The following is a 27,740-nucleotide window of genomic DNA, read 5'->3' on the forward strand; positions in this document are numbered from 1 at the left end:
GTATGCATGCAGGAAATCGCCTGTAGTCTTTTAGTGATGGTGGTATATCCATAAACCCTCCCGCGTTTTCTAAACTGTTCAAGTACGACTTTTACGCTGAAATGTATGTTTGTAAGTTTGATGTGGTAGCTACATACCTATCACTATCAATTTCGACTTCATTCGGTTCATATCTTATTTTCTGAAACAGGAAACTGGACGCATAATATGCAAGACGCGATGCTGCCATAGGAGTCCCATCCTTTTCTAGTGAATATACCCTCCAAGTACAGGAAACCCCTGCTTGGAATGATAAAAGCATCCTGGCGTTGGATCGCAAAACAAATCTAAACATTGTTCTCAAACGTTGCTGAAGCAAAAGCTTTGCGTGATAAGTGCTCCGTGCATGATCATTCTTATTTCAGTTTTAAGGGTGTTGACATTCGCAAATAAGTTGAAACTTTGAACTGCTTATTTTAAATATTCATTTAAGTTATCCGTTTTGTATGCACTGTGAGGTACATTCAAAACTTCACTACTTCTGAGATGTAGACTGCAGTTTGATGCTATGATATTAGGAATGGTGTCATATTTTTCTAAGCTTATCAGCAGAATACTCCAATCCCCTATGATTATTCGACTGGTGGGAAGTAATTCGCGCTTAGTACTGATGATCGACCATTTAAAGTCAAAGAGTATTGTTCCTCAGGCTCAGCTGATGAACTGGTGTGTGTGATTAATGTTCTTATATCTTCTTTGTAGCTGTCAGCATCAACATGAGACATAGATGTTTGCTAGCGTTAAAAATAGTAAAATATTAATTCTTGTGGAGGCTATAAATCACCGAATGCGTCAAAGTAATAAACACTATTTTGGGTTCTTCGCCTAACATCTGCCTCCCCGTGAGTTCCAGGTCCTCCCACAACTTTCAGATTTAGAATACCACTTTCATTATACATTTGCACGTAGTCTAGATAGTATATTCCGCATGCACACTCCATGTAATCTGAGATAGAGAACTTTTTGACAAATATAAGTGATCGGTATTTGTAAGTGGTCTGTCGGACAATATAGCTACTTTTTTTTTTTTTTTGAAAAAACAACACCAGCCCTTTCCTGTATGGTTTCAAATATAGTCCTTTCCCAATAGCCACAGATTCCATTAGCTATTATGCATTTTGGTTTCGTCAAGCTACTGCTGTGTGTTTTCTGCATTTTTCACTCTTCTGGCCACTGGTGCCACACCTATGGCTAGGGAGCCAACTGCTGAATGACATGCCAAGGCTGTTATTAAGAATGGAAGGATTCCACCTCACGTGCTTGCTAGTGGTAGAGCTCTAGGCATTTTAATCAGTTTTGGGTTTGAGGCTCTTTTAACTACAGCCATTGATAACTGAATGCATTGTCTTTCAAATCTTGACACACCCTACTTATTTTTCTCCTTATTCTTCAGTAATCGTTCAACTATTTCATTGGGATTGTCTTAATTGATGTACTGGGGGAATCTGTTGTTAATTCTCTTATTCTGAATGTCAATAATGCCCTTGCCAGGTACGTCTGCGAAGACATGTTTGATAAAGTTTTTCTATTTCGAGTTGTTGGTGCATTTTGTTCCTACTCCACTGGCTTTCTTATATACCTCCGTCATATATAATATCTGGCCATAATTTTCAACATCTTTCAATGAATAGCTGTCCAGCTTTGTAGTTTTCAAGAATATTACATTCTGCAAACCAGCTGTTCTTTCGAATTCTCTGTCTCCAATCTGTACTGCATTCTTTTTTAAAGTTTTACTTTGAGTACACAGTATACATGGTTTATCCTTCCTTTCTCTGTAAGTTCCGTCTGTTTGACAATCGCTGTAACGTTTTATGAAGTCATCAGTATCATCTTCTTCCACCTCTTCTTTAGCCTTCGAGAGTAGTTTGAAAGATTCTGTGATAGGCCTGACTGTATCTCTGAGTGACTGATCTCTTTCGAAATTCCCTAACTTTAGCAGTCACAGTGTATATCGAATACCTTACATGATTCAGCGTCTAAATGTTTTGCTGACATGTTACATACTAAGCAGACTTTGGAACAGTGTGCAACTTACGTATATCCTCATTTGCTTTCTTTTCAGTTACATCAAGCTACACAGTTAATCCAGTGTATTCTTTTCAGTTATATCAGCCCTTATAGTTCATTTGCTGATTAACCGCAAAATACTTTGAAGATGAGTATTTAATTCCTTGATACTTTTGTCGAGTGCTTCAAATGTAGTAATATGACGTTTAATACTGCCATTGAGCACCTCAGTGTTAATGTCAACCCACAGACATATGTTCTGCCTACCCCTTCCAGACTCATTCTGGGAGGACGATCTTGTGAACTTATCCATATCATGGCGTAATTACTCTGTCATTTCAGTACATATACACAAGATTTTATCTTTAAAAAATATCCTGAGAGTGCATCTTTCACTGGGCCAAACGAATGGAAGTTGGAAGGTGAGAAATCTCGGATATAGGGTGAATGAGGAAGAACAGCTCAATTAAGATTTGTGAACTCCTCTCGGATGTGCAGACTTTAGTGAGGCCATGCACTGGCGTGGAGAAGGAGAAGTTAGTTTGAATTTTTGTAGCGACAAATATGCTGCATTCGTTTCTTCAATTTCCTGAAAAAATTCTTGTTGTGTGTTGAATGGATCAGTCTGACGATATATCATTTGGCTTTCGGAGAAATATCATCCACACAATTCCAAAGGAGCAAGAGCCGAAAAATACGGAACTATCGCACAATCACCGAAACAGCTCATACATCTAAGATGCTGACGAGAATAATTTACAGAAGACTGGAAAGGAAGTTCGGGATGTATACTATGTGATCAAAAGCATCAAGACGTTTTCAAATGATGGCTCTCCGCGTGCAATGCATTTCTGTTACAGACGCCAATTTGAAGGCTATGTATAGCAGCCACCTGTCGGAACTTTTTGCAACTATACTGACTTCAACTATGGTGATATAGTCCCTCTCCTGTTGCACACCTGCGCTGAAAGAAATTCCGTTCCTGATGTTATCCCCCCCTTCCCGACCCCCTTGGGCGCATACTGCAGCAATCCTCGGCCCATCAGAAGCAACCATCTCCTGTCCTACTCACCATCCCCTACACCACATATCCTATCTCTGCAGCAACTCCTCCTGCCTCTCCGAAGCACATTCAAGATCATTCCTGTACCAACTGGGATGCCTATAGGGAATTCATTTCTATCGATGTCATAAGCAATACCTTAACCTTCCAAGATCCTTATGTCATCCACCATGCTGCCACCTTCCTGCAACAGACCTTGTCAAATATCATAATTATACCATAATTCACCACATACCGACGAAACCCATCTCTCCACATCGTCCCACGCTCCCTCCACATGCTCTCCTGCTCCTCCATGAATTATGTCATCTTTGCAGGTCCTTCCAGACGACTTATGACCAATAAACATTTGCTTGCCACTGATAACTGTAATGACACATCCAAAGTCTGCTGAATCCAAAGAAACGCCGCATTTGGTGCCAAATGTGCACTAATGTCAATTCCACACTCCATTAACTCTTACTGGTATTGGAAGGCACTTCACCACCTTACTGTCAACAGTCTTGCTGCCTCCTATCCCCTTCTGCATGATAAACACCCTCTCCCTGACAACCTAAACAAAGCCAACCACGTTGCAGCCTATCTCTCTGATACCTTCACCACCCCAGATAGCCCCTACTTCGATTACTCCTTATTCTCTACAATCCACGAGCATACCAATACCTCCCTCCGACCTCTCACTCCTAGCTTCCAGCACCTTGACAACATCCCACAGAACTCAACAGGACAAGACATTCAACATACAATCCATCATAAACGCAACACAGCCCCCAGTCATGACTGCATGACCTGCAGACACCTGAAAGAACGCACTCTCTCCTTCCTGGCAAACCTAGCCACTCTTTACAATGTAATCCTATTCATCAGTTTCTATCTTGAACTGTGGAAAACCTCTCGACTCTTCCTCAAATCTAATAAACCTACCGAGTGTATCCTATTCCAACATATACATAAACACCTACAACACCACCTACCAACTGCTGTCCATCACTGTGGCTTCCGTCCCAACTTTTCCGCTGATGACCACCTTACTCATCTGCTATTCCACCAAATCAGCAACCATAAGTGCGCTATTTTTGTCTCCCTAGATCTTGAGAAAATTATGACTGTGTATGGAATTCTGGACTTTTTGTAGGCTCCAGACTTATGCACTTCCCTTGAATTATGTCCAACTCATCGTCTCCTTTCTCTCTAACTGCCCATCTTATGTCACAATCAACAACACCAACTCCTGTACCTATCACCCACCATAGGTATGCCCCGAGGTTCTGTCCTCTCACCTCTCTTGTTTATGTCCTCTACACTGTCGTATGCTACTGCCCACTCCTCCTGTTCATCTCCTCCAGTATACCAATAACACAACCTTTTTCACCCTCTACTCCCAAAATCCCAACGATCCTTACAGCTCCATCTCAATCAGTTCACCTCTTGGTGCCACCAGTGGCTTTTCAGTGTTAACCCTAACAAAAGACAGTCAATAATTACAGGCCAAATCATATCCAGCTTCCATTCCCACGACTTTTACCGTACCACTTACGACCATCCTATCCAGTTAACCAACACAGTAAAGTACCACAGACTAACATTTGATTGCCGAGTAACATGGAAGCCCCTTCTACTAAGCATTCAACAGAAAGCCCACAGTAGACTAAAATTACTAAAACTATGAACTGGCCAAACATGGGGATTGCACCTTCCATAACGCTCCACCCCTACAAAGCTGTAGTCCAACCCATGCTCTGCTATGCGAATGTTGCACAGACATCCGCCCCTCCCTCCTTTTACCACACCCAACAGATCCTCAAATGCCATGCACGCGGTATAGCCTTTTGGATCTGCTTACCCTCCGTTATTCACATCCTCTACCAATTTTATCACGAGCCTACTCTTTCGTCTTGAACACTTTCGAATATCCTACCTTAACCATAAACCCAACACTTTCCACCCTCAATTATCCTCCCTGCTCACTTATCCTGGTACTCCGCCACTTCTCTATCACCACATTCCCCCAACATTACACCTCCACAACCCCCACATCCTCTCCCAATGAAACCTGGATCATCTACCCTTAACTGAACATGATATCTACCCTCAAACACGCCCGTCCTACCAAATCTAGGAGATCCCTACCAGCCACCATTTGTCAGGGCACCTTTCCCCACCAAGCCTCTGCACCTACTTCCTAAGTCTTAGTTTGAAACCGTGTCCCTCTCCGCTCTTTCCCTATCGCTCCTCCAAACACTCACCACACAAACTACCTCTTACACACTACCTTTAAATTCTACATTCCCACGATATCCTTCTCCCTGGCACTCTACATCCACTCATCTCTTCTGTCATCTATGCATCTCTTTTAATCAGTCTTTCCACTTTATGCAACTGTCTATCTGGTTTTATATCTTCATGTGTGACACTCATTTTCCTTTTGTCTATATCTATATTTTAATTAATTATGGAATCAGCCTTTTATATTTTAACTTATGCAACTAACAATCTGTCTTTTATTGTACAAAACGTTTCTTTTGACAACCTCCATGTCCAAATTTTACATTATATTTTTAAAGTTTTCCTCTCATGTGGCTGAAGAGCGGCATATTATATCCATTGACAGCCTGCCCCTGCCCATGTGGGTCTGTGGAGATGAAATAACATTAAAGAAAAATAAAAGTACCCAGCATTGCCTCGGTATATACTTATTCCAGTCTTCTATTAGTCCATCTTACCCTTCCCTCTTCTTCTGTCGATACCCTCCTTTTTCTCTGTCTTTGTCCATCTCCTCCTGCCACTCTCTCTGCCCATCTCTTCCTCCCCCTGTCCCTGTCCATCCTCTGCTCTTTGCTATCTCTATCCATCTCCTCCTCCATCTCCCCCTGTCCACCTCCTCCTTCCCCTTCTTTGTCTGTCCATCTCCTCCTTTCCCTTTCTCTCTCCATACCATCACCCTCATCCCAATAGGAGGCTGGTGGTTTTACGCCCATGATATTTCTTTCCAGGTCCTAACTAACATGTGCACAAAAATTGATTGAAATCGTTCCAGGGGTTTAGAACGAGCTTCTTGCCTGCAGTTTCGCCCACGTACGCACATGTCAAATACATTTCACACATGTTTAAGATATTCCACATGAATTTGTACATATGATTCACCTGTATATCCATCGAATTTCACCCCGCAGTTTCGTTGTAATGCAAATCAATCTCTATGACGTCATACCACCCGAATTACGTGTAGAACAATGGAATAATTTTGCAGGTACATCCAGTGGTATATGTGACTACTGTCTGCATCATACATGAAGCGGCAGTGTTTCACGCTTTTCAGTGTTTTATGACGTCATATCTCCTGAACTATGTGTCGTACAGTGATATAATTTTGAGAGTAAATTCAGTGATTTGTATGAATAGTCTCTGAAAAATGTGTTATGAATACGTTTAGTAGTAAAGAAGTTATAAAATAAAAAGTCACACTTCATGCGGCAACTTTATTCCAAGAACACCGAAAATGTAATAAGGGATCACCTTTTTCGTTTCATCATTTTGTGGAGGTTGTCATCGAGAAAAAGTGTTGTAGAGGTTTGAAAGTTTGTGTAAAGTTTGTTGCAAGTCACTAAGCGCTCTCATTCTCAAATACTGGATGAATAAAGCATGTGCATTCGTGCGCCGTGGCTACACAGTTTTTTCAGTGATATGTATACCAAGTTTGGTTGAAATGGGTACAGTGGTTTAGGAGGAGGTGTGGAACATATACACATACATACATAAATACATACATCTATAGTCAGAATATGTACGGATTTCCAGAAAACACATTCAAAATGGAGTCATGCCATGTGTTATGCCTCTCACATAACGACCCACGTATAAGTAGCCGGTTTATATGCTTGTATGTTGAAAGCATGATAGTCTGCATTAATAACTCTGACAGTGCTGTGCGCCCTCTGTAAGAGACTGTGTGGCTGGTCAGACTTGCAGTTGGAGGTGAATAGCCAGCAGTGATGGTGGCTGGAACTTCATAGTTAGCAGAGATGGAGTTTAGAGGTCTGAAGTGATAGCGTGAGCGGACGATCTGTACGTGACCGTCATAGAGATTTAAAATTATTGACGATTATATAATTTTTTGGAACTGGATGTCACATTATTAAGGTAAAATTTGCTAAATACATTGTTTACTCCACAACAAAATCTTCCTTTTGCTAACCACATGCCTATTAGTAGTAGGCGCCTACAGTATTTAGAATCTTTTATTTAGCTGGCTATATTGGTGCTTGCTGTGTCGCTGTAGTTCGTGTAATGAAGATTTTTTGTGAGGTAAGTGTCTTATGAAATGTATAGGTCATTGCTAGGATTTATTCTAATTCAGGGCCATTCTTTTGTGTTATTTATTTGAGCAGTCAGATTGCATTTGAGTTTTATTTGTCATGAAAAATTCTGTAGGTCAGATACGAAATGATAAAGACAAGCAAAGTGACAGTATGTTCAGTTTCATTCAGCAGTTTATGCAATTTCACTTGCATTCAATTTCTCTCAGCGGTTTCAGAAATAAATTAAGAAGTTTCACCTTCCTAGTTGTATCTGTCCAAGCAACATTTAATACAAAAGTTTCACCTTATCCCTCACAGGGGTACACCTACTTTGTGTACTATGCGTGTGGCAAGTGCAAGGAGCCCTAGCTAATATGGTGCCTCCTTATACAGTTTTACACATCGGTACCATATTTCTCTTACACAGAATTACACAGCTATCTCGTCCTTGAACTGAGAGGAATAAACTCCCTCATGAGGGTACACGTACTTTGTGTACTATGCATGTGGCAAGCGCAAGGAGCCCTAGCTAACATGGTATTAGCTTATACAGTTTTACACATCGGTACCATATTTCTCTAACACAGAATTACACAGCTATCTGGCCATTTTGATGAGAGAGACGAACATTTACTACATCGGTGACACATACTTACGTTATTACACAGTTCGATTATTTCACATTTAGGAAATTGTACTTTGTCTGTACTTTGTGAACTGTTCATATATTTTCGGAACCACTGTGATACCATGAGAGATTTGTGTAATGTATATTGTATGGGATTATAATTTTTGAAGTACGTTTGAGGTAGATGACACTACTGAAATGAGCAGAGAATTTTTTTAGAGGTTTTGAGGTTACTGAAGGAAGCTATGACGATTTTGAAATTTGATTGAGGAGTTATGATGATATTATTACAGCAAAAATGTGTATTATGATGTTGAGATACGTTTATGATCAATGAGGTGATGCTATATGAGGAATATGATTATGCTACATGTTTATTATGATGAAATATTGAAGAAATATCGACGAATATGTATATGTGTAATAAGGTGATGAGTAGTGGTTAGGGACTCTGGTTTGTGGAAAAGAATGTTGGAAACCAATAATTGTACTTTAAGAGCTATGAAATGTGAGTATATATCTGAATGTGAGTACCACAATGCTGGTGGAAATTTTTGGACACTGTTATTGATGAGATTTCGTTTCTACACACTTCTACTGTAATTTTTCGACCAGTGAAATTTTTTATTGGTGCCAAACTGTCATGATAGCTAAAAACTGCTATCATAAATGTTTTCGTAAAAAAGTGTATGTGACCTTGACGTAATGCTCTGCTGTGCCCAGCTGCGTGCTAGCCACCTTGAATTGTACCATTTGTTGTGTGGACTTTCAACTTTACTTGTGCCACTTTAGTCACTTTGAAGCTCATCCTTTGCTCACATGTTTGCAGAAAAGATAGCTATTGACATTTCTTTGCAGAACACACCACAAACACGACACACTGTTACTTGGAAACATATGATTACACTTTGGAGCTCATACTTCGTGCTACTTACTGAAATGCTTTAGAAGTGTTGTGAAACATTCTTATGTCTATACGCCTGATGACAAGTATCTTTCTACGAAAGTTCAGAGAATTTTTACTGACTTATGAAATGCCATATGGCTGGTGAATGATGTTTTTATGCTTTATTTTGTACATATTTGCTTATTTTATTCGATATCTGGTTTCTAGCTGCACTGTAGCATTGATTTTATAAAATGAAATTCAATACATATGCTAAAGTAAACACGTTCTGTCAACAGGTTCATTAAATAATAATTTTATGATCCACATTCTTCTGAAAAAGAAAGGGCACACTCGGAGAAGAAAAAACAATAAGAAGAAGAAGGGGCTACTAACTGGAACGTCATGCATGATTTTCTTTCCAAGGTTTTGGTAATTTTTTTGGTAGAATAAGTTGTTGTGGTGCACCACTTTAGCGATAAGATATGACATAGACAGTAAGATGTGAATAGACATTTCCCTTATCTGCATTGCTGTCTTTACTGTTACATTTTTTCTGCTTGTGCTTTGTCATGTTCAGGAATAAGTTGTTGCATTTGCTGCTGTTATTTGTCAGGCATTGTCATACTGAATTTTACTTTGTATTACTTTGATAAGCCAGTTTTTTCACTGATTTATATTTCTTGTTTGCTGCATACTGCCTTATATTAGTTGTAATGTTCTGTTTGCTTTGCTAATTTGAATATGCTGCTGCTTGCTGTGCCATTTTGGATTTTTTGTTGTTCTTGTTCGTGTAAATGTTTGTGCTACTGCACTGCCTCGTTCTCTAGTTTTTGTATCTGAGCGCAGTAGATTTAAGTTAGTGTAAGAGGAGTATGCTATATAAGAAAATGAGTTATGATGAGTTGGGAAGAATTGCATTGAGAAGCTGTATGAAAAAGGTTTGGCCAAAGAGTATTGTATGGTGAGGAACAATTATTTTGTTAGGTAGGATTTTCTTGGAAACAAATGATGAAGTAAGAAATATATGAAACTGTAAATACAGATAGATAGGACTTGAGAACAAATGTTGAACTAAGTGAGATCACCGAGAATAAAATGAAGTTTTGGTTGTAAATGAAGTACAGTAAGTACTGCAGTACCAAATGTTACACTGAAAACATACCCTGTCCTTTCCTTTTTTGTTATTCCGCTATTTTTTATGTGTACCCTTGTGTGTTTGTGTTCTTCCTGTCTCTGTATGTTTACCTGTCTAGATAAATTTGGTAGAATTTTTTCCTTCTAACACTAAGCTGCATTCACTATGATGAGGAATATTGTTATCCTCAAAACTAACCTGTTTTTTTTTGCGTTGGAAAGATGTTCAGACATTATTTATTCTGTTCTGTTTTCTTTTAATGCTCATGTGTCAACTTAATCTTTCTAACGATATTCTCATTTTTCATTTATTTACTTATGCCATAATTCCTTAATACTCATGTATATGTTTATTTCTGTTCCTTTTGTAAAGCCTGTATTACTACAAATGTTATCTGTATTATCATGTTCTTTACTGTAATGATGTTTTCTTTACATTTGTGATTTAATTTGTTTGCTGTAAAATTGAAATTCTATAGACACCAGTTCATCAATTTAAGTAAATAGTAGGGCTTCATTTAACTGCACACATTTTGTCTGTTGGTCATAGTATATATATATAAAATGTCAGAGGCTATACAACTGTATTAGTGCTTGCACATGTGTTGATAATTCAGCAATGGACTGGTTAACAGCATTGCTGGTTTAAGGATATTGAAAAAAAAACAAACTTTGTGAGTGCACAAGTAGTGGTTCATGGACTTGCTACATTGTCATCAAGACTCTTCAGTTGTGATTGTGCACCCACACAGTCGCAACAGATGGCTACCAGCCATCTCTACAAGGACTACAGTGGGTCTGCACCTTTGGTGGCCCATTACTACAATAATCTCTACAAGGAATACTGTGGGTCTGCTTTCTGGTGACCTATCAATTATACTAATATTCTTCAAGACTTCGACTGTCTCTGCTGTGAGTCTGCTCTGTTATGGCCCATTACCAGTCATCATGTCAAGAGTCAGCACTGTATTTCTGTTGGGAGGACAACACTACTTCTTCAAGACTGCATGGAGGTCCACTACTTATGTGTGCATTTTCTTTTACTGCTCAGACTTTGTTCAAATGTTCAAATGTGTGTGAAATCTTATGGGACTTAACTGTTAAGGTCATCAGTCCCTAAGTTTACACGCTACTTAACCTAAATTATCTTAAGGACAAACACACACACACATGCCCGAGGGAGGACTCGAACCTCAGCCAGGACCAGCCGCACTGTCCATGACTGCAGCGCCCTAGACCGCTCGGCTAATACCGCGCGGCGCTCAGACTTTGTGCATAAAACTGTTATAGACTACTGTTCTGATAAATGATTAAGACTGTCTTTAGGGACTGTGAGGACAATTTTTTGCTTTATTGACCAATGGCAAATTACTAATTGTGTGCATATGATCTATTTGATATTCTTAATATAACATTTTTTTAACAAATTAGTCTTGGCCACTGCCCAAAACACTTTGTAAAAATTTTTAAGAAGAGCAGTGGGCTAGGTAGGTAGCCTGTTTATATGTTGCCAGCGCGGTAGTCTGCGTTAATAACTCTGACAGCGCTGTGCGCCCTCGGTAAGAGACTCTGTGTGGCTGGTCGGACTCGCAGTTGGAGGTGAAAAGCCAGCGGTGATGGTAGCTGGAAGTTTATAGTTAGCAGAGATGGAGGTTAGAGGTCTGAAGTGTTAGTGCGAGCGGACGGTCTGGACGTGTCCGTCATAGAGATTTAAAATTATTGGCGATTATATGATTTTTTGGAACTGGATGTCACGGACGATTATATAATTTTTTGAACTGGATGTCACATTATTAAGGTAAAATTTGCTAAATACATTGTTTGCTCTACAACAAAATCTTTCCTTTGCTAACCACGTGCCTATTAGTAGTTACAGCCTACGGTAGTTAGCATCTTTTATTTACCTGGCTATATTGGTGCTTGCTGTATCGCTTAGTTCGTGTAGTGAAGATTTTTTTGTGAGGTGAATGTTTATGAAATGTATAGGTTATTGCTAGGATTTCTTCTAATTCAGGGCCATTCTTTTGTGTTATTTATTTGAGCAGTCAGATTGCGTTTGAGTTTTATTTGTCAGGAATAATTCTGTAGGTCAGATATGAAATGATAAAGACGAGCAAAGTGACAGTACGTTCAGTATCACTCAGCAGTTTAAGCAGGTTCAGTTGCATCTTCCCAGTGCTTTCAGTCTAAGTAAAAATATGATAAAGAAGCTTCACGTGGAATGACTGTGACGCGAAATCAAATCAGTTCAACAGCAACATCTGTTCTTCCCTGGCCCCATTCGGGAATGAAACAGGAAAGAGGGGAAAATAATAGTGGCGCCCGGAGTACATCCACCACACAACGTAAGATGGCTTGTGCACTATAGATGTAGACGTATTGGTTAGTTATCTGCTGCATTTAGTTTTGCCTAACCGCTGTCACAACCCACGATAGCCGACGGTCGTCGATGACAACACATTGGTACACAAGTAGTTCACTCTGGCAGCTGGTATGTTCCCCGAATCGAATACACCCTAGACGCCACATCATGTGAAAGGCCTGACGCCTGCACGACCTCAGAAATGGACTGACCTAGTCACAGTAGGCCTCTGCCTCCCTGAGATTATATTGTCACGCCCACAGCCATTACAACGTCAGGCTACATCCCAGTCATTTGACATGCGCGACTAATCCGTCGCAACACAGCAGTTTTCTATGTACTTCAAAAGAAGTGTAATATGATTCCCGCCTTATTGAAAAAGGTGTAAAGTATTACGTGCAACGCAAGTGTGGGATACGAACAGCGTGCTACAAAGACGTGTATCAGTTGCTGACGATCTTTATACATGGATTTTGTTTCGGTTCGTAGGATGCTGAAACTGGAATCTGTAGACCAGCAAATCCGTTTCTGTGCATTCTAATATTGAAGTTTTCACAAGAACGATATTATCTGAATCCGTTTTGGCTATTTGTCACTAAATCGTTTTCTTCGAGGTGATCCCTAACGTTCGAGCACAGTTTATGTTCCAAAATTCTGCTGCAAATCGAAGTTAGCGATATGGGTGTGCAATTCAGCGGATTACTCCTAGTTCCTTTCTCGGATGATGGAGTGACTTGTGTAACCTTCCAGTCTCTGGGGGCGAATGTTTCTACTAGTGATCGGTTGTACATTATTGCTAAGTATGGAGCTGTTGTATCAGCATACTCTGAAAGGAACCTGTCTGCTATGCAATTTAGAGCGGAAGCCGCGCCTAAGTGTTTTAAGCTGCTTCGCTATACCAAGGACATCTACTTCTATGTTACTCATTTTGGCAGTTGGTTTTGATTCGAATTCTGGAATATTTACTTCGTCTTCTTTTGTGCAATGTTTTACTTAATTTGATGCAGCGCAGTAAGTATGACGGATAACGAAAGAAATTCAGTTCTTTATCGACTGAAGATATCAGACTGTAATATGTGAAAAACAATCTGTTTTTGTCACCTAACAGTTTTCGAAACATCGGATGATACGTATTTCATATCGGCCAGAACGCTTTCTCTCAGCACAGGCACCAACATTTGGCGAGCACTATAGCCATAACAAAACCCTCTCAACATGGGACGCAAAGAGCCCGTCTGTAGTAGCGAAACGGTTATAGACTAATATGACTGACGCCAATCAGTTGTAGAACCTGTATCTCTGTTATGTTGTGGTCTTCAACCCGAAGACTGATTTGATATAACTCTCCATGCTATTCTATCCTGTGCAAGCCTCTTCATCTCCGAATAACTACTGCATCTTACACCTTTGTGAATCTGTTTACTGTATTCATTTCTTGATCTCCCTCTATAATCTTTACCACCCATCCTTCAGTCCAGTACTAGGTTAGTGATCCCTTGATGTCTCAGGCTGTGTCCTATCACCCGATACTTCTTCTATTCGGATTGTGCCATAAATTTCTTCCCCCCCCCCCCTCCCGCCCCCCTGATCTGTTCAGGACCTCCTCATTAGTTGTAAGACCTGCCCACCAAATCTTGAGCATTCCTCTGTAGCACCACATTTCAAAAGCTTCTATGTTCTTCTTGTCTACACTGTTTATCGTCCGTGTTTCACTTCCACACATGGCTATATTTCATCCAAATACTTTCAGAGAATACTTCCTAGCACTTAAATCTACATTCAATGTAAACAAATTTCTCTCCTTCAAAAACGTTTGTCTTGCCGTTGGCAGTCTACATTTTATATCCTCTTTACTTTGACTATCATCAATTATTTTGATGCCCAAATAGCACTGCTTATCTACTACTTTTAGTGCCTCGTTTTGTAATCTAGTTCCCTCAGAATCACCAGATATAATTCGACTACACTCCAACCTCCTTGTTTTGCTTTTGCTGGACTTCATCTTACATCCTCCTTTCAAGATGCTGTCCGCTCCGTTCATCTGCTCTTCCAAGTCCTTTGCTAACTATGACAAAATTACTATGTCATCGGAAAACCTCAGAGTTTTTATTTCTTCTCCTTGAATGTTAATTCCTAATCAAATAGTCGCGCGGGGTGGCCGCGTGGTCGTAGTCGCCTTGCCACAGTTCGAGTCCTCCCTCGGGCATGGGTTTGTGTGTGTTCTTCATAGCGTAAGTTAGTTTTAGTTATACCAAGTAGTGTGTAAGCCTAGGAACCTATGACATCAGCAGCTTGGTCCCATAGGAACTTACCACCACCACTTAATCATGTATTTCTTTGGTTTCCTTTACATCTTGCTAAATGTACATTTAAAATAACATCGGCGTTGGGCTACACACGTGTCTCACTCCCTTCTCAAACACTGCTTCCCTTCCATGCCCCTCGATTCTTATGCCGTCTGGTTTCTATACGAGCTGTAAATAGCCTTTCACTCCATGTATTTTACCCTTCCTCTCTTTAGAATTTCAAAGAGAGTATTCAACATTGTCGAAAGCTTTCTCGAAGTCCACAAATGTTATAAACGCTTATTTGCCTTTCCTTAACCTATCTTCTAAGATAAATCGTAGGATCAGTATTGTCTCTCGTGTTCCTACACTTCGAATTCAAACTGATCTTCCTCGAGGTCGGCTTCTACCAGTTTTTCCATTCTTCTGTAAAGAATTTCCGTCAGTACTTTGCAACCATGATTTATAAAAATGACAGATTGTAATTGTCACACCTGTCAACACCTGCTTCCTTTGGAATTGGAATTATTGTATTCTTATTGAAGTCTGAGGGTATTTCACCTGTCTCATACATCTTGCTCACCAAATGGAAGAGTTTTGTCATGATTCGCTCTTCCAAGGCTATCAGTAGTTCTGAGGGAATATCGTCTACTCCCGGGGCCTTGTTTCGACTTAGGTCTTTCAGTGCTCTGTCAAATTCTTCTCGCAGTACCATAGCTCCCATCGCATCTTCATCTACATCCTTTATCATCTCTGTAACATTGCCTTTAAGTTCGTCACCCTTCAATAGTCCCCTACATACTCCTTCCACCTTTCAGCTTCAGCTTTCCCTTCTTTGGTTGGGATCGGCTTACCATCTGAGCTGTTGAGACTGATTTACAGCTCCTTCTCTTTTCTCCAGAAGCCTCTTTAATGTTCGTGTAGGCGGTATCTATTTTTCCCCTGGTGAAATGTGCTTCTAACTTCTTACATTTGTCCTATAGCCATGTCTGTCATGTTCTTATGAACTGCTGCATCCTAGATTAAATGTATAATCCGTTCTTGTAATTCATTATCAACAACAATTTTTTATCTTTTGGGATCTTATCCATTGAAAGCCTTTTTTATTCTACCATTGATATTTTTTGGTTATGTTCTTTACATATTTTGCTCAGCAAAATATATACAGGTCGTCTTATACACTGATGCGCCAAATAAGCTGGTATAGGCATGTGATTTCAAATACAGAGATACGTAAACAGATAATACGGCGCTGCGGTCGGCAAGTGACTGGCGCAGTTGTTAGATCGGTTACTGCTGCTACAATGGCAGGTTATCAAGATTTAAGTGAGCTCGAACACGGCGTTATAGTCGGTGCACGAGCGATGGGACACAGCATCTGCAAGGTAGCGACGAAGGGGGGATTTTCCCGTACGACCTTTTCTAGAGTGTACCATGAATATCAAGAATCCGGTAAAACATCAAATCTCCGACATCGCTGCGGCCGGAAAAAGATCCTGCAAGAACGGGACCAATGACGATTGAAGAGAATCGTTCAAGGTGACACAAGTGTAAACCTTCCACAAACTGGTCCATATTTCAATGGTGGGCCATCAGAAACTGTCAGCGTGCGAACCATTCAACGAAACATCATAGATGTGGGCTTTCGGAGCCGAAGGCCCACTGGTGTACCGTTGATGATTGCAAAACACAAAGCCTTACTCCTCGCCTGGGCCCGTCAACACCGACATTGGACTGTTGATGACTGGAAACATGGTGCCCGGTCGGATGAGTCTCGTTTCGAGTTGTATCGAGCGGATGGACATGTACGGGTATGGAGACAACCTCTTGAATCCATGGACCCTGCATGTCAGCAGGGAACTGTTCAAGCTGGTGGAGGCTCTGTAATGGTGTGGGGCGTGTGCAGTTGGAGTGATATGGGACCCCTGATACGTCTAGATACGACTCTGACAGATGACACGTACGTAAGCATCCTGTCTGATCACCTGCATCCATTCATGTCCATTGTGCATTTTGACGGACTTGGGAAATTCAAGGAGGACAATGCGACACCCCACAAGTCCAGAATTGCTTCAGAGTGGCTCCAAGAACGCTCTTCTGAGTTTAAACACTTCCGCTAACCACCAAACTTCCCAAACTTGAACATTATTAAGCATATTTTGGATGCCTTGCAAACGTGCTGTTCAGAAGAGATCTCCACTCCCTCGTACTCTTACGGATTTATGGACAACCGTGCAGGATTCATGGTTTCAATTCCCTCCAGCACACTTCATATATTAGTCGAGTCTCTGCAGTGTCTTGTTGCGGCACTTCTGTGTGCTCGCGGGGGCCCTACACGACATTAGGCAGATGTAACAGTTTCTTTGGTTCTTCAGCGTATTTTCGGAAAACATATGGCATCGTTTGCATGCATGTGATAAGATAAATAGTCTCTTTCTCTATCGCAATGGTTCCCAACCTGATGGTAGTTACTGCAGAGGAATGAAACGTAATTTTCTAAGGGGTAAAAATGAAAGTGTGCAATTGTGTTTCGGTCGCGAAACTCAATTTAGTTAGTTTCGTAATAGTAATAATTCCTGTCACCACTATTTTGTAAGAGCCGGAGGGCGCAGGCAGTGTTATTATTTATTAGTGGTAGTAGTAGCAGCACTGCTCAGACGCAAAGCATTGGCAATGTCAAGTCTTTCAGTTCTGCCAGTTCAGAAGTATGAAGTCCAGCAACCAACTGATTGACAAACAGTACGTACAAGGCACACATTTCAACTACCTTGTTTTTAAATATGGGTGTGGCTTGTTGGTGAAACAAGTGTCGCTAAGGAGAGGTGTGGGGTAGAGGAAGCATGTTTTTTAACAAGTGTCTATCCTAACAAGCGTCATTTAGGTATTTTTTTGAGAAGGAGTTGTAGGTAGCATTCGCGAAGTGTTGAGAACTGCTTCATCTTCTATAAAGTAATGTTATTAGAAATAATCAGTATCAATTGGCTGATTTACTCATTAGTTCGTGGTTTAATAAGATACGTACAAAAACTAAATATCATTTACCTTTCGTCACTTTATGAAAGTGTTAAAAAAATTTATTTTCTTTCTGAAGTTTAGTTAGTCGCTAATGTAGATCGCTTAAAGGGGTGGGGAGGAGGGGAGGCTGCACTCAGGGATAATGGTCTCAGAAAGGTTGGGAATCACTGCTCTATCGGAATATGTGAATCAGACTGGGTTTTCCGTTCTAGTATTGTATCGTCCAGATAAATGTTAAAAAGTGTGAGTGACACGCTACACCCTTGTCTCACTCCTTTGTTTGTAAATATACGTTGAATTAAAATACCATTCAAATATAATGCGATGGAGGTATCGTTGCACGGATTCCTCAGAGCGTCTGCCACATTTAATCAATAAACTCTTTGTAGCGTTACTCTGAGGGATGTTCTCAGTTAATATTATCAAATGCTTTTGAAAAGACTATATGGATTTCCCTGTTAGCAAATTCTCTTCGTTTTTCAGTTACTTATTTTCACAAATATTTCATCTGTGATAGGTCCACCTTTTTAAATCGCCTTTATTGTTGAGACATTCAGATATAGTTATCAACCTGTTACCAAAAACCACAGCAATTTTTATTAAGTGTCCAGCAGGCCAGTTCCTCTATAATTATCAGTTATTCCTGTCTCCCTTTTTCAATAATTATTCCGATTAAAAATTTTATGAAGTGTAGTATAAAATCAATTATTCCCATCTCCTCTCTTCCATTGTGTGCGTGCGTGCGTGCGTGTGTGTGTGTGTGTGTGTGTGTGTGTGTGTGTGTGTGTGTGTGTGTAAAAAGAGAGAGAGAGAGAGAGACAGAGGGAGTGAAAGTACAAATATAAGTATAGGCAGAACTATTGGTGATAAGTGGCAATCATGTGGGCATTTACGTAGCTCGCAGACACAGTTTGCCTACAACACATACTAAGCGAGCTTAGATAAGCACGAGTCAGGGGTGGTTAAGGAAATTAACCACAATGGAAGGCAACTGTATTCCGAGAAGCTTTTAGCCCGCAATCAATACACCCAGGTTGCAACAGCGGGCGAATACGCTAGGGCAGAGAAGACACAATACGAACATGTTATCGCAATGCAGAACTGATGTTACACCCTGCTAACTAAGCCAGTCATTCAAGTTCGACTGATTATGAAAATCCTCAATTGTGGCTGATGAAAGAGAGTGCATGCACTGATGAATCAAAACATGATAGCGCTAGAATGAGATCCTCACTCTGCAGCGGAGTGTGTGCTGATATGAAACTACCTAGCAGATTAAAACTGTGTGCCGGACCGAGACTCGAACTCGGGACTTTTGCCTTTTGTGGGCAAGTGCTGTACCGACTGAGCTACGCAAGCGCGATTCCGGGCTCCTCCTCACAGCTTTACTTTACTGTAGGAGACGAGGTACTGGTAGAAGTAAAGTTGTGAGGAGGGGCCGTGAGTCGTGCTCGGGTAGTCCATCGGTAGAGCACTTGCCAGCGAAAGGCAAAGGTCCCGAGTTCGAGTCTCGGTCCGCCACACAGTTTTAATCTTCCAGGGAGTTTCATTATGAGCACTGGCCACAGCAAGGTTGTATGCTGCGTGGTGACGCTGAGGGCACGTGACGTGGTAAGAGAAATATATGAGCGAAGTGGAGAGGAATGGGGAATTACTCTAGCGATGATAACTGGAGCAAATTAGATTAGATTAGATTAGATTAGTTATTCATTCCATAGTCCCATAAAAGAGGGAATCCTCCTGGGTGTGGAATATCTCAGATAAACACATTACAAAAATATAATTAGAAAAACTTGAGTTTCATTAATTTTAATAGTCCTCAGTCAATAAACAGTAAAATTGGGTACATGAATTAAATTCAAACTTGTAATATTTACAGGTTTAATACTTATATCTGCTTTCATTAAATCCATCATTCAGACATTTGGCAGTTTTTTGGCTATTACAACCAAGTATTGTCAAAAATTAAAGTAAATTATTCATTTCAGTGATCCTCAGTTAAGAACAATCACATTATGTACAAGATTTAAAATTAAACTTCCACTATTTATACACTTAAGACTTACATCTACTTTCCATACGTCCATCATTCACACAGTAGGTATTTACTTGGCTGTTACAACCAAGTATTGTCAAAAGTTAAAGTATAATAAATTTTCATTAAAATGGTCTACAGCACTTGTTGAGAAACTCATGGATGGAATAGAAGGAGTTGGCCACCAAAAATTCATTTAAATCATGTTTAAATTGTGCCTTGTCTGAAACTAAACTCTTAATGGTTGCTGGTAACTTATTGAAAATATGTGTTGTTGAATACTGGACTCCTTTCTGGGCAAGAGTAAGTGATTTTAAATCTTTATATATAGTGTTCTTATTCCTAGTATTGATACTGTGTACTAAGCAGTTAGTTGGAAAAAGAGATGTATTATTTACAACAAAGTTCATTAAGGAATAAATGTACTGAGAAGCTGTGGTTAATATGCCCAATTCTTTGAATAGGTTTCGACATGATATTCTTGGATTTACACTACTCATTACTCTTATCATACGCTTCTGCACTCTAAAAATTTTTTCTCTGTTTGTGGAGTTACCCCAAAATATGATACCATATGACATAATGGAGCGAAAATAAGCAAACTATGCCAGTTTTTTTATATTTATATCTCCTATGTCTGAATCATTCGCATTGCAAACACAGACTTGTTTAGGCACTTAAGCAGTTCGTTAGTATGTTGCTCCCAATTGAATTTATTATCGAGTTGTAAGCCCAAGAATTTTACACTCTCAACTTCTCCTTTTTCCATGTCATCATATTTTATACACACACCACAAGGAAATCTCTTGGAAGTTCTGAACTGCATATAGTGGGTCTTTTCAAAGTTTAATGACAGTAAATGCAGTAATCCAGCGACTTAAGCGACTCTGAGAAAAGCCAGGATGTTGTGGCCCAGTGCCTGGGAGCGAGCATCCCCGAAAGGGCGAAGCTGGTAGGCTGTTCGCGTGTTACTGTCGTAAGCACCTACGGAAAGGGGTTGAAAAATGCTGAAACCACGAGTAGGCTACAAGAACTTGGACGTCCACACCTCCTCACAGAATGTAGGGATTGGAGGCTTGCCCGCTGTCTAGAGGAGGATAGGCGGCAATCTGTGAAAGATCTGACGACAGAGTACGGTGATGGCGCAGGCACAATTGTTTTGGAGCACACCGTTCAGCGCACAGTGTTGAACGTGGTGCTCCCCAGCAGAGGACCCCTACATGCTCCCGTGTTGACCCAACAGCTTCGTCCTGGGCAAGGGATCATCGAGACTGGAGCGCGGATCAACGGAATCGTATCGCCTGGCCGAATGGATCCAGTTATTGTCAAACCAGGTCGATGGCCGAGTCCAAATACTCCGTCATCCAGGCGGACAGCTGCTCAAAACACGCAGCGCGACACAGACGCAAGCCGGTGGGAGCAGTATTACACTACTGGCCATTAAAATTGCTACACCACGAAGATGACGTGCTACAGACGCGAAATTTAATCGACAGGTAGACGATGCTCTGATATGCATATGATTAGCTTTTCAGAGCATTCACACAAGGTTGGCGCCGGTGGCGACACCTACAACATGCTGACATGAGGGAAGTTTCCAACCGATTTCTCATACACAAACAGCACTCGACCGTCGTTGCCTGGTGAAACGTTGTAGTGATGACTCGTGTAAGGAGGAGAAATGCGTACCATCACGTTCCTGACTTTGATAAAGGTCGGATTGTAGCCTATCGCGATTGCGGTTTATCGTACCGCGACATTGCTGCTCGCGTTGATCGACATCCAATGACTGTTAGCAGAATATGGAATCGGTGGGTTCAGGAGGGTAATACGGAACGCCGTGCTGGATCCCAACAGCCTCGGATCACTGGCAGTCGAGATGACAGGCATCTTATCCGCATGGCTGTTACGGATCGTGCAGCCACGTCTCGATCCATGAGTCAACAGATGGGGACGTTTGCAAGACAACAATCATGTACACGAACAGTTCGACGATGTTTGCAGCAGCATGGATTATCAGCTCGGGGACCATGGCTGCGGTTACCCGTGACGCTGCATCACAGACAGGAGTGCCTGCGATGGTGTGCTCAACGACGAACCTGGGTGCATGAATGGTGCCGGCACGGTAGCTCAGCGTTTTCGGTCAGAGGGCTGGCTGCTCTCTGTAATACAAAAAACTGAGTTAATGGATCAACAACGAACTGAAACGGGTGTCTTTCGACGTCCGCCCCAAGCAGATACAACGAACGAAAACGAACAAAATGAGATTAAAAAAAAATAGCAAAACGTCATTTTTTTCGGATGAATCCAGGTTCTGTTTACAGCATCATGATGGTCGCATCCGTATTTGGGGACATCGCGGTGAACGCACATTGGAAACGTGTAATCGTCATCGCCATACTGGCGAATTACCGGGCGTGATTGTATGGGGTCCCATTGGTTACCCGTCTTGGTCACGTCTGTTTCGCATTGACGGCACTTTGAACAGTGGACGTTACATTTCACATGTGTTACGATCCGTGGCTCTACCCTTCATTCGACCCCTGCGAAACCCTGCATTTCAGCAGGATAATGCACGACCGCATGTTGCAGGTCCCGTACGGGCCTTTCTGGATATAGAAAATGTTCGACTGCTGCCCTGTCCAGCACATTCTCCAGATCTCTCACCAACTGAAAACGTCTGGCCAATGGTGGCCGAACAACTGGCTCGTCACAATACGCCAGTCACTACTCTTGATGAACTGTGGTATCGTGTAGAAGCTGCACGGGCAGCTGTACCTGTACACGCCATCCAAGCTCTGTTTGACTCAATGCCCAGGCGTATCAAGGCCGTTATTATGGCCAGTGGTACTGGGTACTGATTTCTCAGGATCTATGCACCCAAACTGCGTGAAAATGTAATCAGATGTCAGTTCTAGTATAATATATTTGTCCAATGAATACCCGTTTCTCATCTGCATTTCTTCTTGGTGTAGCAATTTTAATGGCCAGTAGTGTATGTTACAGGAGGCATTCACCTGGGCTTCCATGGGACCTATGGCAGGAATCGAAGGACCGTGACAGCTATCGACTATGTGAACGTTGTTAGGGACCACCTTTAACCCCTTATGCTTAACGTCTTTCTCAAAGGCATCTTCCAGCGGGATAACGGTCCGTGTAACAAAGTGAGAAGCGCACTGTAATGGTTTGAGGAGCATGATAGTGAACTTACGTTGGTATGTTGGCCACAAAATGCGGCTTATCTGAATCCGATGAAACCCAACTGAGTACGCTATCGGGCGCCAGCTCAGCGCCCACAAACCAGCCTCCCGTAAATTGCGAGGAGTGTATGACCTGTGCATAGGCATCTCGTACCACAAACCTCTGGAAACCTATCAAGTACTTGTCGAATCCACGTCACGCAGAATCGCTGCCAAAATGTGTTCCAGAAGTGGACCAACACGCTTTTAAGGTGGTCATATTGTATTGGCTCATCAGCGTATGTGTGGAAGTGCACAATGGGCTGCTCATTCCAGCGCAAGCAAACACCCTGAAGCTGCAGTACTCGAACTCCGACTTGCAGTCCCTCTTAACAAGTAAAGTCTAACCTTGTAGCCGGAGGAATTATTAAACGGGAGAAACGTTATTCGATATAATATCAAATAGCCAAGGATTCTGTATCAAACATGCTGCCCATAGGCGAATCGCTGTTACGAAGTGGGCTACCAACCATCAGCAATTTCGGAAATCTACCAATATCCTTCCATATACCCGTGTCTCTACTCGTGAAAGAACAGCGTTACTTTAGGGATAATAAATATATAGAGTAATGACATTGTTGGTGTCACAACTTCATTAACGGTTATTACATAACGGTACCGGTTTTCAGTGCGTACACTCTACACCCTTAGGAGAGGCACTGAAATGCCAGAAATGTTAGTTTTTACAGTATTTTAAGTATATTATATTATGACACGGCAGTCCACACAGACGTTTCTTTAAGTGGTTAAGACATCTTTGAGCCAGACGTGAAGCAGAGTGACACTGGCCAGGAAATCGCTGATTCACCCCCATCCCCTCCTCTTCTCACACCGCCCTTCCACCGCCTAGCTCTCGGTCAATTGGTGACAATTCCAAAAGAAATCAAGGTTCCCTCCACATCCTTTTTAAAATCAAACTGCCTCTCATTCAAGCTCTGTATGATAAGTTGATTACCATGAAGCACCGTCAGTAGGGACCGGCCACTATTTCCGTCCAGAATTAAAAGCGGAACAAGACTGTCGGCAAGTATTTGTCCATCAGTTATTATTAATAATATTATTATTAATATATTCATTTATACTTACGTTCACTTACTGATTATCCAACAGCGTAACACACCACAGATCTGATACTATAGTTCAATTCTTTTATCTTGGCGGCTCGCGCATGGCCGCCCAGACGCAGCAGATTGCTGCGTTGCCAGATGCACGCGCCAACGGAAGCAGCGCCATAGTATAGTATAGTATAGTTCGCAAACTTACGTTTAGGGGGGACCGCGCAGTTTATGAAGCCACCACGGCCGCATTAACCCCTTCGCTGCTACAGAGATGTGCTCCCCGCATTCCGCGCTGTGCGCGATTTAGTCATCACTGCACTGCTCGCCTGTGCAGACACATGGTGTTCCGACTGCTTTGACACACTTATCACTCGATTTCACAAAAAACTGTTTGGCCCAAAAATTTGATTTTTACACATCTTCTTTACTGATACCTTTCCCCCGTAAATGACTTAATTTTGTTTCGATGTTCAACGCAGTTATTGTGCAGCATTAAATGTAGTAAACCATTTCACGAAATTTTGCAGAGGTAAAAGTCCACAGCGTATACTTTCCGTATGGTCGATTTTAGTTGCCACTAGAAATTTCAAAAAATTACATTCAAACGAATAAAATTAATGAAGTTAGACACTTCGATATTGTTTTTAAATACAGAAAATATTGAGCATCGATCAAGGTTTGAACTCAGAGCGTTTTGCTTAGTAGCAAAACACCTTAACCATTACGCTAACGCAGCTCTTCATTCAACGGAAGTTCTGGAGGACTTTAAAGAATCACGCAAAATACCAACAAACACTGTTGGTATGTCTATGAATTACTCACGTTTCGTCGAAGTACAATAGGAAATAAACAATTACCGCTGTTCTTTATTGCAAAAATTGCGGTTAGTGAGAATGAATTTCCTTGCTATCGCCTGAATTAGGAGGCTTATTGCTTGTTTAGTTTAATAAATTAATAGAATATGAAGCAATTGCTATAAAGAATGCTTTTTCCAAACTTTCTTTCATATAAAGTCTGCTATCAAGACACTGCTTTTGTTCAATTACTTTATTTATTGACTGAACATTTCTAAAACTGAAGACACTCGTCCGTGCTCTGCACTGCAGTCGAGCTCTGGCAATGTCATTCTCTGTTCATCGGCTGACTGTGTTTTCTGACGTCAGATGCACAGAACGAACCTAAACTCGGCCGCCGTCGTAAATGACGAGCACTTTAGCACAAATGTACGTGTCTGCACCACTACAGCAGCAACAGCAGTCTACAGGCAGTCTTCCTGATTTACCAGAGTATTCTGTGTCACCGCCAAAGCCACAGCATTTGAGGATAGACCAATCACATTGTATGAAAATAGTGTAAAATCAATTAATTTTATTATTGTTCCAATTACATAAGTATCTTCATTCAAGTTTTGTTCACTGAAGTGAGAAGACAATCAACAGCTGAGTTATCCTACTGTATTTTATGACACAAGATACTTTCACATACAAATTAATGACATCATGGCATATTCTGCAAAGATGTGGTGATGATGTTGTTGCATATGCCCCGCGCGTGATGTGTTCATGGCTCTTTTCTGAGGTACTGCGCACAAACACACACACACTTCTTGCTCGGCCGCAGCATGCCTACCTGCCCAGACAAGATTCCACAAATCTCAACAGGCCTCTTGCCAGTTAGAACGATCGTCGTATTCATACTGTGCAAGAGTGTAAGTATTCGAGAACCTGCTTCCAATTTCAGCGATACGCAAACAGCATCAACTGTATAGCATTAAAAGTATTCGGATATTAATATGAAATCTGTCTACTGATGTATGTAAACTACACTGATCAGCCAGAACATTATGACCACCTACCTAATAGCCAGTATGTCTACCTTTGGCATGGATAACAATGACAACGCATTGCTGCATAGAACCAATAATGCATTGGTAGGTCGCTGGAGGGAGTTGGCACCACTTCTGCACATGCAAGTCCCGTAATTCCCGCAAATTCTGGGAAGGTGGGCAATGAGCTCTGACACAAGCGTTACGGAGATGATAGATAAACTCCGGTGGAAGACTCTGCAGGAGAGACGCTCAGTAGCTCGGTACGGGCTTTTCTTAAAGTTTCGAGAACATACCTTCACCGAAGAGTCAAGCAGTATATTACTCCTATGTATATCTCGCGAAGAGACCATGAGGATAAAATCAGAGAGATTAGAGCCCACACAGAAGCATACCAACAATCCTTCTTTCCACGAACAATACGAGACTGGAATAGAAGGGAGAACCGATAAAGGTACTCAGGGTACCCTCGACCACACACCATCAGGTGGCTTGTGGAGTATGGATGTAGATGTAGATGTTCAGATCTCACGAGCTGGGGGGCCAGCATATCCAACTGGAACCCGTCACTGTGTTCCTCGAACCACCCTATCATACTCCTGACCTAGTGACATGGTGCATTATGTTGTTGAAAAATGCCACTGTCATGGGCAAACATAATCGTCATGAAGGGGTGTCCGTGATCTGCAACCAGCATATGATACTCCTTGGCCATCACGATGCATTGTGTGAGCTCCGCTCGACCCATGGATGCCCAGGTGAATGTTCCCCAGAGAATAATGGAGACGCTGCTAGCTTGTCTCCATCCTGCAGTACAGTTGAAAAGGAAATGTTCCCCTTGAAGACAATTGCTTCACGCCCTCCCATTGGCACGATGAAGAAGGTATTTGAATTCATCAGACCATGCAATGCTCTGCCACCATGCCAATGTCCAGTGCTGATGGTCAAGTTCCCATTTCAGTAGTAGTTGTTGGTGTTGTGGTGTGAACATTGGCACATGCACGGGTCATCAGCTGCAGAGGCCCATCGCTAGGAGTGTTCAGTGCACTGTGTGTTCAAGCACACTTCTACTCTGCCAAACATTAAAGTTTAGTGTTAGTTCCGCCACAGTTTACCACCTGCCCTGTTTTATCAGTGTGACCAGCCTACGACATCCAGTCTCTGTAATGAAGGGTGGCTGCCCAACCCCACCGCGTCTGCACATGGTTTCACCTTGATTTCGTCACGTGTTGAAGACATTCACCACTGCACACCTCAAACATCTGACAAGTCTTGCAGTTGCTGAAATGCTCATGCCAAGCCTTCGGGTCTTCACAATCTGCCCTCTGTCAGAGTCAGATAGAACATGTGCCTTCCCCATTCCACACACTGCACACCAACAGTACGCTCACTGATACTACATGGACCATGCATGTGTCTGACTAGCAATCAATACTCGCCAGGTATCGATGCTATCAGCAGGATGGGTTTATATCGATAGTAACTCGGTGGTCATAATGTTCTGGCTGATCAGTGTAGTAAAGGACGAGTATGCCAGCCAGCACACTCTGTCAGAATAAAAAAGAGGAAGAAGACGTGTACATACACACACGATATTGTGTACATACACACACGATATTCAAACTTATAAAATCTTGTTACTTACCGAAGATGCGTCCCCCCTGCGGTATTAGTGTGTGTGCTACGCCACCGTTTGTGTTAAAAGGAGTGCATTCTCCTATCGACATAATTACTATAATTTAATAATGTCATGGCGTTGACTGTGAGAACTACAAAGCAGCATGCCCACAGCCAAGTATTCTAGAACACAGAGGTAAATACGAAATGCTTGAATGTTTAATAAGTTCTGCAATCCATTATTTA

Source organism: Schistocerca serialis, chromosome 5, assembly GCF_023864345.2.
Source record: "Schistocerca serialis cubense isolate TAMUIC-IGC-003099 chromosome 5, iqSchSeri2.2, whole genome shotgun sequence".
NCBI lineage: Eukaryota > Metazoa > Arthropoda > Insecta > Orthoptera > Acrididae > Schistocerca > Schistocerca serialis.